General features: G+C 43.1%; 1 protein-coding gene across 1 annotated transcript in view; it reads right to left on the bottom strand.

Annotated features, from left to right (window-relative positions):
• Nucleotides 1-13,016, bottom strand: part of dlgap3 (discs, large (Drosophila) homolog-associated protein 3) — a 95,068-nt gene that overhangs the window by 43,146 nt on the left and 38,906 nt on the right. Inside the window, exon 2 of the mRNA XM_068576135.1 lies at nt 1,527-1,601. The gene's annotated coding sequence lies outside the window, so the exon portion shown is untranslated. The remainder of the gene's footprint in view (nt 1-1,526; nt 1,602-13,016) is intronic.

The following is a 13,016-nucleotide window of genomic DNA, read 5'->3' as shown; positions in this document are numbered from 1 at the left end:
AGCTTGAGACCCCTTACAAAAAGTGTATATTTACATCTTGACACATTTCATATTGTAAGAATCATCGAATATTTTACAAAATGCTTCGTAGAAACCTCAGAATAATGCAAGTTACCATAGCAACAATATACACTTCCTATATAAACTAATGAAGTCATGAGTTCAACTAAAGGCAATCTGGTAAGAGGCTGTGTTATAAGTAGGGTGATTCAGAGTGCAACATCAACATATAGAAAGTGACGGACACGGCAGAGGAAACGCCTCCATTTGTCACCTCCACCTAGTCCATTTTCTTCTTATTATTTTCTATTATTATGACCTGACCTTACCGTGTATTGCTTTACACACACACACACACACACACACACACACACACACACACACACACACACACACACTGTCAGAAGTGAATTGCCTGCAGTCCCCCTGACAGCAATGGCCGACATGGCATATCATTGTAGCAACACTGCTAAGGGTTTCCGGTTCTTGCCACTACATTTGGATTATTCTGTGATTTAACTTGTGTCGAACCGTACAACCAATTCGCCACACCATCACATCAGAGAAAACGCACACACACATGCACACATCCACACAGAGGACAAGTTTTCTCTCAGTCTCTCTTGCTATAAATGATTGAAAGCTTCAGAACTCCATACTGATCAGTAAATCCAACTCTGGAAAAAAAAAATAGTGATACATGATTGAGCTGAGTTGGTGATGGATAAACAGGTGAGCGGGGAGGTTAAATAAACAAAATGAGAAATGGGTGGTAGGTCGATGGATGGGAGACAGTTAAATGGTTTTAGCCAATTAGAGAGGAAGCGTATATAGATGCAGAGTGCTCCCAGACACCAGATTGACTGAAGAGCGATGGCGTCTGAGCCGTAACAAAAGACTCAGGGGAAAGGAGGGAGGGAAGAGGGGGGACGAGTGAGGAAAGGAGGAGACTTGGGCTAAGAATAGTAGTACAACCTCGGGCCAGCACAATCAGTCGGCCCTGCCTGCTATTTTTTACTTTACTACTGTGCCAGCCAGCACTTGTCAGCCATCTTTCTCGCCTCTCATTCTGTATTACTCTCTCCATCAGTCATTTTCCACAATGTAAGGCCAACTTTGTCGCATCAATGTCAGTGTTACCACATAACGGAGCATCTGTGACCTCTGAAAAGTCACGATCCCAACCCACGCGTGGCGAGTACAACAGTTGTATCTAGTGTTTGGCCATGAATGTGGAGAGTGTAGCTTTAAAAGAAAAACATCAACAGAGAGTAACTCAATCAATACTGCTTCCCACGTCACATCAGACACTAACGGCTGAGAAGAGAGAACAGAGAGTGGCACACTCCTGATCCACACTCCAGTGACGTGGGCTAATCCTTAAGAGGTTCCACCAGGAACTCGTACGCACTCCTCCAGGGGATGGATTTCAAGGACACACAAGCCGTAAGTGGTATTTATATGTGGGGGTACAGGTGGCAAGTAGCTGCGAGGATCGCGCGCGCATATAAATAAACTCTACTAACCACAGTCTCATCAGGAAATGATGCTCCATGTCGTCAGGAAGGAACTGGCGGCTGAATAACTTGCTTTCAGTCACTCTGCAGAAAGACAAAGAAAACAAGAAAAACATCAGGCAAGCTAACAAATCAGCTCATGTGAGTCTTCTACAAACATTATCGTACCTGGAAGAAAGCGTTAAGCTCTGTCTCTCTTTCATTTCTCTACAGTTTGTCCGTCTGTCATGGGAAAAGCACCCACCCCCCATAAGCTCCGACCTGTAAAATAGTCCCCGGCGGTGTCTGAAAATGCACTGTGGTGGAAAATGTGCAGCTGGGCTCGTTGGTCCCAAAACAAGAAGCTTCACTGGCTCAGGCAGCAGCTCCCCTGCCTGGAGCACTATATAGGCCCTGAACCCACAAATGAAGGGACGACGAGAGCATATGAGGAGAGCGTGTGCAGAGAGCAAGAGATAGATATAAAGGGTTGGGAGTTAGGGAAGGAAGGAAAGGAATAGAGGCAGAAAAAAAGAGGAAGAGGAGGGGAGGACTAAAAGACTAACAAATTAATTGAGTGTGTGCTGAGTCCAATTATCTTTTAAAGTTAGCAGAATGTGTAAAATCACAAAACCAAAACACACATGCTGACACCTGAACAAAAATAACTGTGTCAACTATGTCCTGACATTGTGTAAAATACAACACATTAATGGGTAAAATATGTATAAATACACCTAATGATGCATGTGCTTCATAACTATTAATTAGCCTTCATAACAGCATGCTCTGAGGTCCGTCTTAACCTTCGTCACTGAACACTGTGTGGTCATACCAAGAACAAAGCGTTGTGCGTTCGTCCTTGATGTGTCCCAGTGATCTGAATGCTAAATGCTAGAGAGCTAAATGTGGTCGCAATTGAGAATGCCGTGGTGTTCCCCACACTTCATTACCCTGCCATTAGCATTAGTCCCGTGATTACTTGCTGTTAGCATTAGCTCCCTGGGCTGTTTTCTTTCTGTAATTTTGTGCCACATTAAAGCTGACGCACACTCTCAGCGTGTGTTAGTTTGCGGCTCCATGGCAACAGCAGTTGTAAAAACATGTGCACACTTTGTATCCATGTGAAGGATCGTCGACGAGATGCTTGGATGCATTCCTACAATTCCCAAATTCCCCTAAGACGGCCTGATTTTAACTTAGCAGCGTTTCACCTCGTAACTACACTTTGCGAAGCAAAATAGAGTTGTGTCATTTGCAGTCGCATTAAGAGACCAAAGTCATGATCACACAAGGCTTTTAATATGCATGTGTGACATGAGGCACTGTATCCTCACCAGTCCTACACGGAGGATCTGCCGCTGTAGCTCGTCAAGCGGAGCACGGCAGATGCTCTCATGAGCTCCCATTGATTTGCAGAAAAGTGTGTATGTGCGTGAGTGTGTGCGTGTGTGTGCATGCGGGTGTGATGTGTCGCTAGCTAGCTAGCTGCAGAGATAATTAGAACACAACTCTTTTGCTGTCCCTGCAGGCCACTGATCCAGCTGCTTTCATCTAATATAGGTCAGCTGTGACAAAGCCCTCAGCATGGACACTGATCAGCTCTGCTAGCTCCCTCAAACACAAATATGAAGTTCAACTCATGAACACGTGTGCATGGAGAGGCATGCTCTGTCACACACATGTTGATGGTGGCCCACATATGTGGTGCACATACTGCACAGGGATACACACTGAGACATATGCAGGTGAATCCCCACACACCAGGGCCTACATTAATGACGGCAGTCACAACAGGTTTGCGAGTTCAGAAAAACTTTCCCACTGACAGCTTCATCCGCTTCTAGCTACTGCCTACACTGGCAAATTCATACAGCAGATAGAGCAAATAAGTAACTTGAAGCTCTTCAAAGCAGTAGAAAAATATTGCCAGACAAAGTCAATGCAAATTGATTCATTTGTTTCAAAATCAATACAAGACTGGACATTGTCAGTTGTTTCTGTAACAGTGAATATGTGTGTTTAACACTATGTGGCAACTATGTGGCAAAAGAGTTGTATAATATTATAGTTATTTTACTGGGAACAGAGACAAAAACACTAAAATAAAATTGCACGTATCATGGGAAAAAATACATTTGAATTTAGTTGAATTTGATTATGATTGCCTGGTGACATTGGCTTATCGTACACAATGTCATATCGTAATGCTTGTCGTAAGTTACATGAAGCTTTATAACTAAAGAGAATGACAAGTTATTGAGACTCATTATTTACCAGACTTTATTGTTTCCTGGTAAATGCCAAGAAATCATTATTTTGCTTAGCTCTTCTGTGAGTTCATCCTCTAGCTTGAAAAACAAACGTATCTGAATACTGTTCTTTAGCAACAACTGTGGGACACTTAAGAAATGCAAAAGCTTCAGCTTGGTTCGCAGTAAAGCTTTAATATCCTCATGTACTTGTTCTAAAATACATACACTATACCCACACATGCTGTGTTACACTTTTTTTTAGCACACTCAGACTCCCTCTATGTACTTCTACACCCACTATTAGTATCATATATAGTCCCAACAACTACCTCCTCACACAGGATCGCCAGTGGTCACCTCAGCTAGCGTCCAGGGGCCAAGACTGCAGAGATTTATAGGATGCAAACTAAAGAGCAGCTTAGATGAAGAGGAGCGAGGGAAGAAAGGATAGAAGCAATTATTTTCTCCTGTGTTCTCTCTTTGCACTACCCTCTGTTACCCCTCTTTTTAAAAAGCCACATTCATTAAGTGCCACCACTGATATACAGAGTGTGACCACACGTGACAGATCTCCTCCTCAGATGTTTTGTTGAACCTATTGTATTGATGACCACCTCAACAGAAGAGCATCATTATCTTTTGTCTGCTTTACTACAGGGGCCTCGCTAATGGGGCAATAATTGGTGCAAATTACAAAGTGAACAAGTAGTGGCGTAGCCCTTGGGACGGCTTGATTGAGGGGTCCAGGCTATGTCGCATTGCGGGAGATTGGTGTATTCTCTTGCCTCTAATCACCACTTTTCTTTCTTATTCAGCCCCTCTTTATTTTTCCCCCTACGCATGTCTGTAGAGCAAGCGGGATCATGCGGGGCATTTAACAACTGCGGCTCTTTATGCAAATACAATCAATACTTGATAGGCCTTTTCGCTATCTGCCCCCTCCTACCTCACTTCCTCTCTCTCTCTCTCTCTCTCTCTCTCTCTCTCGGTCTCTCTCTCTCTCTGTCTAACAAGAGACCGCAGTAGGGGCATTAATTAGGGCCAGACATGCGCCAAGGATTCCTCACAGGGCTGAGCAGTAAAGTCAGTTTATACCAGGCCAGGAGAGGACAAGTTTAGCCTGACCACTGCAGTCAGGAAACATTAAGACACAGCAGAGGCAGCAGTTGCCGCACAGAAAATCTACAGCAGCCCCGAGTAACTGCAATGGCTCTATTGAACCTGCTTCTCAAGTTGATGGAATTTAAAAAACACACCAGTATTTGCATTATACATTTTATTATTTATTTCTAAGTTGAGTTGAGCGCCATCCCCTTCAAGCCTTTTTTTTTTTTTTTTTAACTTTCTGCAAGAACATGAGTCGACGTGGACATTTTTGGATCATACTGCAGATGGGTTTCTCCTCGCGGCAAACCGACATTGTCAAAGCTACTCAAAGTTTTCCATTTTCAGGAGAGAAAAAAAAAACGTTCTGCGTAGAACACAGAGAAGGGTGATGGTGATGGTGCGACGTCACGTTGACGTCACGGATGTGGCAAGTATAAATCACGCTTTACTCTTTCTGTTCTCAATGGGCACACTTTAGTTAGAACAGTGGCAGATGTACGTTTAAACAACAGGTTGAAAATGTTTTTGGCTGAAATGAGAACATTGTAAATGGGTCTCAACATTCATGATATTGTGCTAAAAGATTAAGGCTCACAGCGCATGTCCTGGTCAGCATCTTTACCAGTTGACGCTGCTGCTGTGTGTGCATCTTATATGTATATATGTATATATATCGCAGAAGCGAAGCAATACTTAAAGACATAAGTATACACTATAAAAAAGCAGCAAGTAAAAGTCACAGTTGTTGGCCTATTTGTCACTTTGATGAACTGTACATACACAATACTTCTTCATCTAACTAACATTTATAAAGAGCTTTGTATTACTGTATTCTCAACTTTGGGGCAACTACGAAACCCAAAGAGTCCGAACGCTTCGTTCCCTTTGCAAACCGCTGCCTTACATTTAGGCCATTGCACATAGATTCATATTAACTTCTTAGGGATTTCCACAGGATTAGGTACAGACAACCCAAGCAACTTTCTTAACACCAGCCGTTTCCAATTAGATCCTATTAACAGAACACTGACTTCAGCTCTGCAAACCCCCTATAGGGGATTTCCATCAGCTTAACAGAAGGGGAAAGTTGAATGAAAGTTGCTTGTTTCCTTCCATATGTACTGTTCAGATTATCTTCACACCATGAAGTAGTGTGATAACCCCGAGTATAAACACTTACAGTTAAGTGGAATGCCTATCATACATACATACCATAAGGATCATGCTAAGAACATTTCAAGGAGATCATGTCAAATGTAAATGCTGGATGCACCCTGCCTGCTGAAAGGAGCTCTATTAAGCTCACATGAGATGACGGAGCTTTAGAGACTGCATGGGTCAGGCTTTCTCAGAGAGAGAAGGAAAAAACTAGATAAGGGGAGAAAATCCATGCTTTTCCCTGGTGATCTATGAGAGTTAATCCAGATGAGAGGCAAAGGTCAGACTTTTTTTAGTCCGGGTACCGATACCTGGGCTTTGGTTATCGATTGATGCCGAGAAACTGTATGCCTCACGATGTGGAATTTATTAAAAAACACCTGGGTGGATTATAAGAATGACGGCTTACTATAATGGCTGAATGACACTTTTCTAAGGAAATCCCTACATACATACAATAGATGTTTGATCTCTGGTTGGCTTGAATTTTTATGATCTTAATAAAATAGTCTTTAAAAAAGTATGAAGTGAGTGCATTTAATCAGAGGCGACTGACAAGACCGCAGAGGGTTAAGGATCAAGACTGAAGCCAAATTTAGAGTCAAAGTAAGAGCTTAATTGCAGAGTAAGTAAGTGGTTGAGTCATATAGCTCAGCCTTAGTTCTCCCATTCACAGCATCACGACAGCTATAGATGGACGTATTGTTCGTCTATTTTAATATTCACAGTAATTCTTTACATTGTTTAATTGACTGTGAATGTCCACATAGTCTCATTTCTGAATATCACTACGACTATTCCATGCAGTTATTATACTTATGATAATTTCATTCTGAAATAGATGGCGGTAATTGTAGTGAAAGATGGCAATGACATTGGCTTCGCTAAATGTGTGTTTCTGGAAAGCAGAGAGCACCAAATCCTTTCATATTGACCTAAAATAAAATATGCTCATCGTGTCAGAAAAAAAAAAGATGTCTCTTTGGTTGTAACTGTTGTTTGCTCTTGCACACTGTTGAATTTGTTCGACTTGTAACCGTTTCGATGCTTTGAAACTCTTTTAAATGAAATGTATCACACTGTTGCCCTCCACAAGACCTGCTTTAACATCGTGACTGTCACCTTGTCAAATCCTCCCCACATGCTGGACGAAAAACTTGTAAGTAGACACAGACACACGTATATACATACACACAGACACACACACACACACACACACACACACAGGGGCAACTTGGTGGAAAACAAGCACACCATCTCCTGTCTTAATGGCTTTTAGACTCTGTTCTGACTGTGCACAAATCAAGAGAATGTACCAGCTCGGGGCACGCCGGCAGACTGCACAATAAAGTGAGGTGGTGGTGGTATGGTGCTCTTAAGCTGGCACGAAAGTGCATGCATAAATCAGAGGGAGCACCGCTGAGTCGAACAGTGGAGGTAAACGGAGAGAAGGACATCGGACGGGTGAAAGGAAGGTAAAAAAGTATGCAAAGGACACGAGGGGGAAGTTGAGAATGATCAAGGAAACAACAAAAGTCTTCTTTCTGCTTCACTTGGTTTCATAGAAGTGAACAACGTGTTCCGGTCGCATCTGTGTGCAGGACTGCATGTAGTGACTGCATGTAAATCTGTATGCATTTGCTTACATGAATGCATTTACTTGATGAGCTGTGCTGTGCCTCACAGTCTTTGTGGGTGCACTCATGCACACACATCCTATGTGGTCAGGGTGAAACACTTAAGAGCCCAGCTTCCTCTCCAGTACTCACCTGACAGCGCACCATTTTTCATAGGATTTCTACTGCTCTCTTTCTCTCTCTCTCTCTCTCTGTCTCTCTCTTCCTGGACTCTAAAGGATCCCTCGGTTCTCATTAGGCGATTCCTTGGCAGCAGCTGGATACAGTAAGTGAGTCTTTCTTCTCCTTTCACATTCTCTCAATCAGTATTTCACCGTCTATGAGCTCTCTCACCCTCTCACTAACTTGCACTTGTACAACTTAAACCTCTCCTTGCTTCCTTCCGCTTTCCCCGCAACCTGCGCCGGGCCTTTTCGTTTACTGCATTGCCTCCATCCTTTTCCTTTTTTTCCCTGCCTAAATTGCTCCGCTCTGAAGAAGAGGAACAACGGAGCCAAACAAAGCAACAACACGTCAACAACAACGACCTGAAAGCTAATTTGACAGAGTTCAGCGTGGCCCCATGTTACCTCCCCGTTATTCGCTAGTCACAAGCGGGCAATTTGGAGAATGACTAAAGTTATGATTAATTCATTCCAGCGCTGCTGGTAAATATAGCAGTCGCAATGATGCCCCGGAGCATCCAAACAATCAGTATCTTTCTTATTATTCTCAGTCAAACCTGCGGAAGATTTTGAAGACGTGTGGGTGTTAGAACATATTTGAAATGTATGCACGCTCATGTGTGACTCTCTGAATGTGATTTTTCGTCCGCGTCCCTTCACCCGAAACCCAATTCAAAGCCTGCTAATGCATTATGGATCATTAGACAAATATACTGACGGCGCACTGATTACAGAAATGAATGATGCATGCTGTTTTGCCCCATTGTGAGTGTGCACTTGCAATTGTGTGTCTTCAATTGCTGTTTCAAGGCGAATGAATAGGGCACGCATCAGTTACAGACTATTGGTAATACGACACAGGGGTTGCAGCATCATCCGAAGTCACTTCATCAGGTTCAGCCCAAGGTCACCGGCAGTTTACCATGAGGAGTGAATCCAAGTTTTTGCACCGACATGTTTAGTTTGAACTATATTTTGGATCCACGAAGATGCATGTATCCGAAAACAGAAATAAAAACATGAAAACAATTTGGAACGAAAACAAAAGGTCTAATTACCTTGCTTGCCTTTAGCGATGCATACTCATCTTCTAATATTTACATCATGGACACACTGTGTCTGCGAGGCTTCAACTTTAACAGAAATGTCAACAGTTTAAAGCCTCCATGACACAATTTTTTACTCACCGCTCAAATACTCAAACTCCAATGAGTCGCTGCTTACGTAAAAAATGACACTCCGACTATTTACACTGCTCTCAAACTATCCCTGGTGCTTCAGCTTAAACTGACACTTCAACTGCTTTCGTTTCTTACTCCTTAACTGACAGTTCAACTCGTTTCATCTCTACGCGACAATTGACAGTTCAACTGCATGCAATGCCCAAACTTTCAATTCAGATGTCAACACCTTCTGGCTCTCAAACATCAAAAGACACTTCAAACCCTTTCACTGCTTCGACTTTTACTGACACTTTAACTGCTTTAAGTGCTTCAATTTAAACTTCAATTCCCATTAAACAGCTCGGATTCAGATATGCAGGACTTCAGATATTCCAACATGTTAACTGTTGTGGGAGTTTCAGCATTAGAAAGAGCAGCTACAGTTCCCTTTTTGTCTTTTTTTTTGTTTCTCTGAGGGTCCTTGTTGCATGAGAACAAGTGGGACCTCTAAGGTGGCCCCATTTTAACACTTGAATGAAAGGACACCTTTATGAGCATAGAACCATATTGGATCTTTTCAGCTGTCGTTCAACAGGCATTTAGAGTCGGTTTACACGTTTAAATGAGCGAGCCTTTACATGTGAAGCCCTTGCAAGTGCTTTGAATTTCTCTCTCACCAAAGCACATCAGCTCTTGCAGATCAATTGACCCGAATGCATCGAAATAAGTGTGGCGACATTGATTTGACACGTGTCACTTTATCTGACGCAGTGGTATTCGGGCAATCAAAAGTGCAGATCTCCACACAAGGAGGGTGGTGAATGAATCAGAGCAAAGTGTAGGGGTCATCGCAAGGTCACAGATGATGTCATGGTGGAGCGAGGCTCTTCGAGTGAAGTCATCAAAGCCTCATTATTCCTTTCACTCAGGTCCGCTCGGGCAAATTAGCTTCACCACTCAAGTGTGTGTGCGTGTGTGTTTCACAGTCTAATTTGTGCCAGTGCCTAGTGTGAGTGCAAACCGAGCTGGCTTTTATGTCCTTGTGCATCCCCGTATGTGTGTGTGTGTGTGGGTGTATTTGTGTTCACACTACTACACTACAATGCTAATTGAGTTTAAAATTCAGCCGTTCAAAGAAACACGCAGCAGTTGTGTCAGATGCTTTACATGGAAGAGAACACATCATCAAAAAAGTGCACCATCAAACAGCTCCATTACAATGACAAGTATTTCCAGAGGAGGCAGAGAGCGGCAGAGAGGAAGAGGGAGGGAGGAAAGCATCAAAACAGAGAAAGGACGTATGTCTTCCCTTTTTACTTGCTATACTATCTATTTAAATTTAATGAACCATTTTCATTCAAGTGAGAGCAAAGAATAAACAAACAAGAGAGGATTTTATATAACTGTCCGCCATCAACCTGTCAGTGAGCGCACCAGCAGAACCAATGGGCGTACCATTCGTTGCGGACTGGCTGCCTCGGCTGAAATTAGCATATTCCTGCTTCCATATTGCTCATGTGTCTAAATACAGTACAACAGGCATTACAATTGATTGGCTCCATATCACTGCATTCTGTTTGGGGAGTCAGTCTTGATCTACAGTCATTTGCAGCGTGAGGAGGTTTGTGTTGATGTGTGTGTGTGTGTGTGTGTGTGTGTCCGTATTTATTTGCTGATTTCGTTAAAGCGAATGATTCAGTGACCTTTAAGTGAGGAAGGGAGGATACAAGACATTTCCTCACACATATACCCACTCTCTCAGTGTCATATTGGGTTAATGCATTGCTTTTGCAGACTGAGGATTCACTTCGTCATTGGAGCATCGGAAAAAAAAAAACCCTCCACCACATGAAGCCTCATCAGCACTGTCGCTTGAAGCTACGAGCGGCTCCACGTATAACTGCTGCACATATTTGTCCCATTCGTACACACTCGTAAAACCTGTATGGACATTCGATTCAGCAAACATGAAGGCATGAAAGAAGAACAGCCACCCAGTGCATCTTTCACACGCATCAGCCAGAGGCAGGCCTGGCTTTTCCTCTGATAATCAATATGTTTGATCATGCACAAAATGCAAAACTGCCCTCATGTCTGCATACATGTTCTCTGATGTTAAACACCAAAGCGGCAATGCCCATTTGGAAACAATGGCTGAATTTGAAAATCCATTTTCTTTATCTCATCCCAATTAGCAGAAGGGAGGATGAGTGGGAGGAGGGGGGGGGGGGGGCAAAGACTAGAGTTTGCACTGTAGATGTCAAACAGATGCACATGCACACCTCGCAGGGAAAGCAAGTGAGGGACATCTAGACACTAATTAGCGAATGGGAGAAAAAAGACTTTAAGAGTTTTGACAATGAGGCATGGCACAATTCTGAATCTCCCTTCCTCCCTCCTCTTCGATCCCATCCCTCTCATTAATTGGCCGTCACGTTTGTGAGCGTCTTGATGTCTGTGTGTGTGTGTGTGTGTGTGTGTGTGTGTGTGTGTGTGTGTGTGTGTGTGTGTCTGAGCGGTGATTGTCAACATCAGAGTGCCGTGGGCTGCGGTTGCCCATGGCGATGAGCGGCCACATCATTAGAGGAAGGTGATTATCTTATTCCATGCTGACTACATTGGTAACACACACACACACACACACACACACACACACACGCACCTACACGCACACACTTTCTCTTTCTTTGCCGTTCTCTCACCTCCATCCATCAATATATCCATTTTCATTTGACTTTACTGCCTCCCACATCATACACATGCTTTAACACAGACAACACAGCAATAACGGAGCATTTTGATGAGGCCACCCAAGTAATGATATGTTTATGTACACATGCATGCTGCTAGGAAAGTGAAAGTATAGAAGAGAAATGAAAGAGAAAGTTACACAGATTTCACATAGAGACATGGCGAACAGAAAAGCAATCAAAAAGAGCAAAGTAAGAAAGCGAGGTGGCTCATTTTCTCTCCCACTGAGATTCATCTACGGGCTGTGGAATTGTGCAACACCATCTCTAGTGCTTGGCTTGTAGCCCTTAAGCAATACAGGGATTAGCGCAGAATTTGTTCTGTGAAGCTCCTGCCGTACTATGTGGCTGTGATCTAAAGGAAGCTAACTCGATGCATTAAGACCTGAGGGAGAACTCTGGTCGGAGTCGAGAAAAACAAAGAGACCAGGGTGTTCGGTACCAACATTTACGCCATCCGGCCTCATCAAGTCACGGTGTAAGATCTCTTACAACCGTTCGAAAAGGATCGGTGGATAATAAAGGGTTGGGGTTACCTGCATGTTACCAGGCAACTTGGGAAGGCAACCCAACTCACTTTGAGCATCACATTATGTTTGAGAGGGAGGATTCTCTGTTGATTCATTCGCTTAATAACCATTTGCTCCTATTATGCAGCGGCTGACTGAGGGCACATCTTCTGTCCGACACTGCTGGATGCTCCATCCTGTTACTTAGGAACAGAATCTTTAGCAATCTGTCTCTAAAACCACAAATTGTTGTTTTTCTACAATAGTTTGGGTGTCAAGTTTAAACAAACAAGATACAGTCTGTTAATTCATTTGAGGTTTAGTTTTGTTATGATCTTAGGACAGAGCCAGGCTAACTGCTTGCCCCCACTTCCAGTCTTTCTACTCAGCTCTCTCTCTCTCTCTCTCTCTCTCTCTCTATATATATATATATATATATATATATATATATATATATATATATATATATATATACTCTCAAAGGACATGTGTGGACAGTCCAAAATACATCTCCGGAGAAAGACAATAAAATCTTGTCGTGTTGCTTTCTACAGGTGACTGCTCAAGTCTGATGCTTCTGGTGCCGAATCAGTCCACTCACACGGAACGGAAATTCATATCATGATGCATGTGAAGCCAGCCGGTAACGATCAGCTTTCCTCTTGGACCGTGAGCGGGTTGTGGAAATACGCGTCAGTCTGATGTGCAGCGAAACTAGCAGGGTGCTGAACATTTTAACAACCGTTCCGGCAGTCGGTCTCATCCTGCGATGTTGTT

Source organism: Clinocottus analis, unplaced genomic scaffold (assembly GCF_023055335.1).
Source record: "Clinocottus analis isolate CAN_PGR_092001 unplaced genomic scaffold, fCliAna1.0.p SCAF_14, whole genome shotgun sequence".
Classification (NCBI taxonomy): domain Eukaryota; kingdom Metazoa; phylum Chordata; class Actinopteri; order Perciformes; family Cottidae; genus Clinocottus; species Clinocottus analis.
Note: the sequence above shows the minus strand (reverse complement) of the source record. Positions and strands in the feature narration are given on the sequence as shown.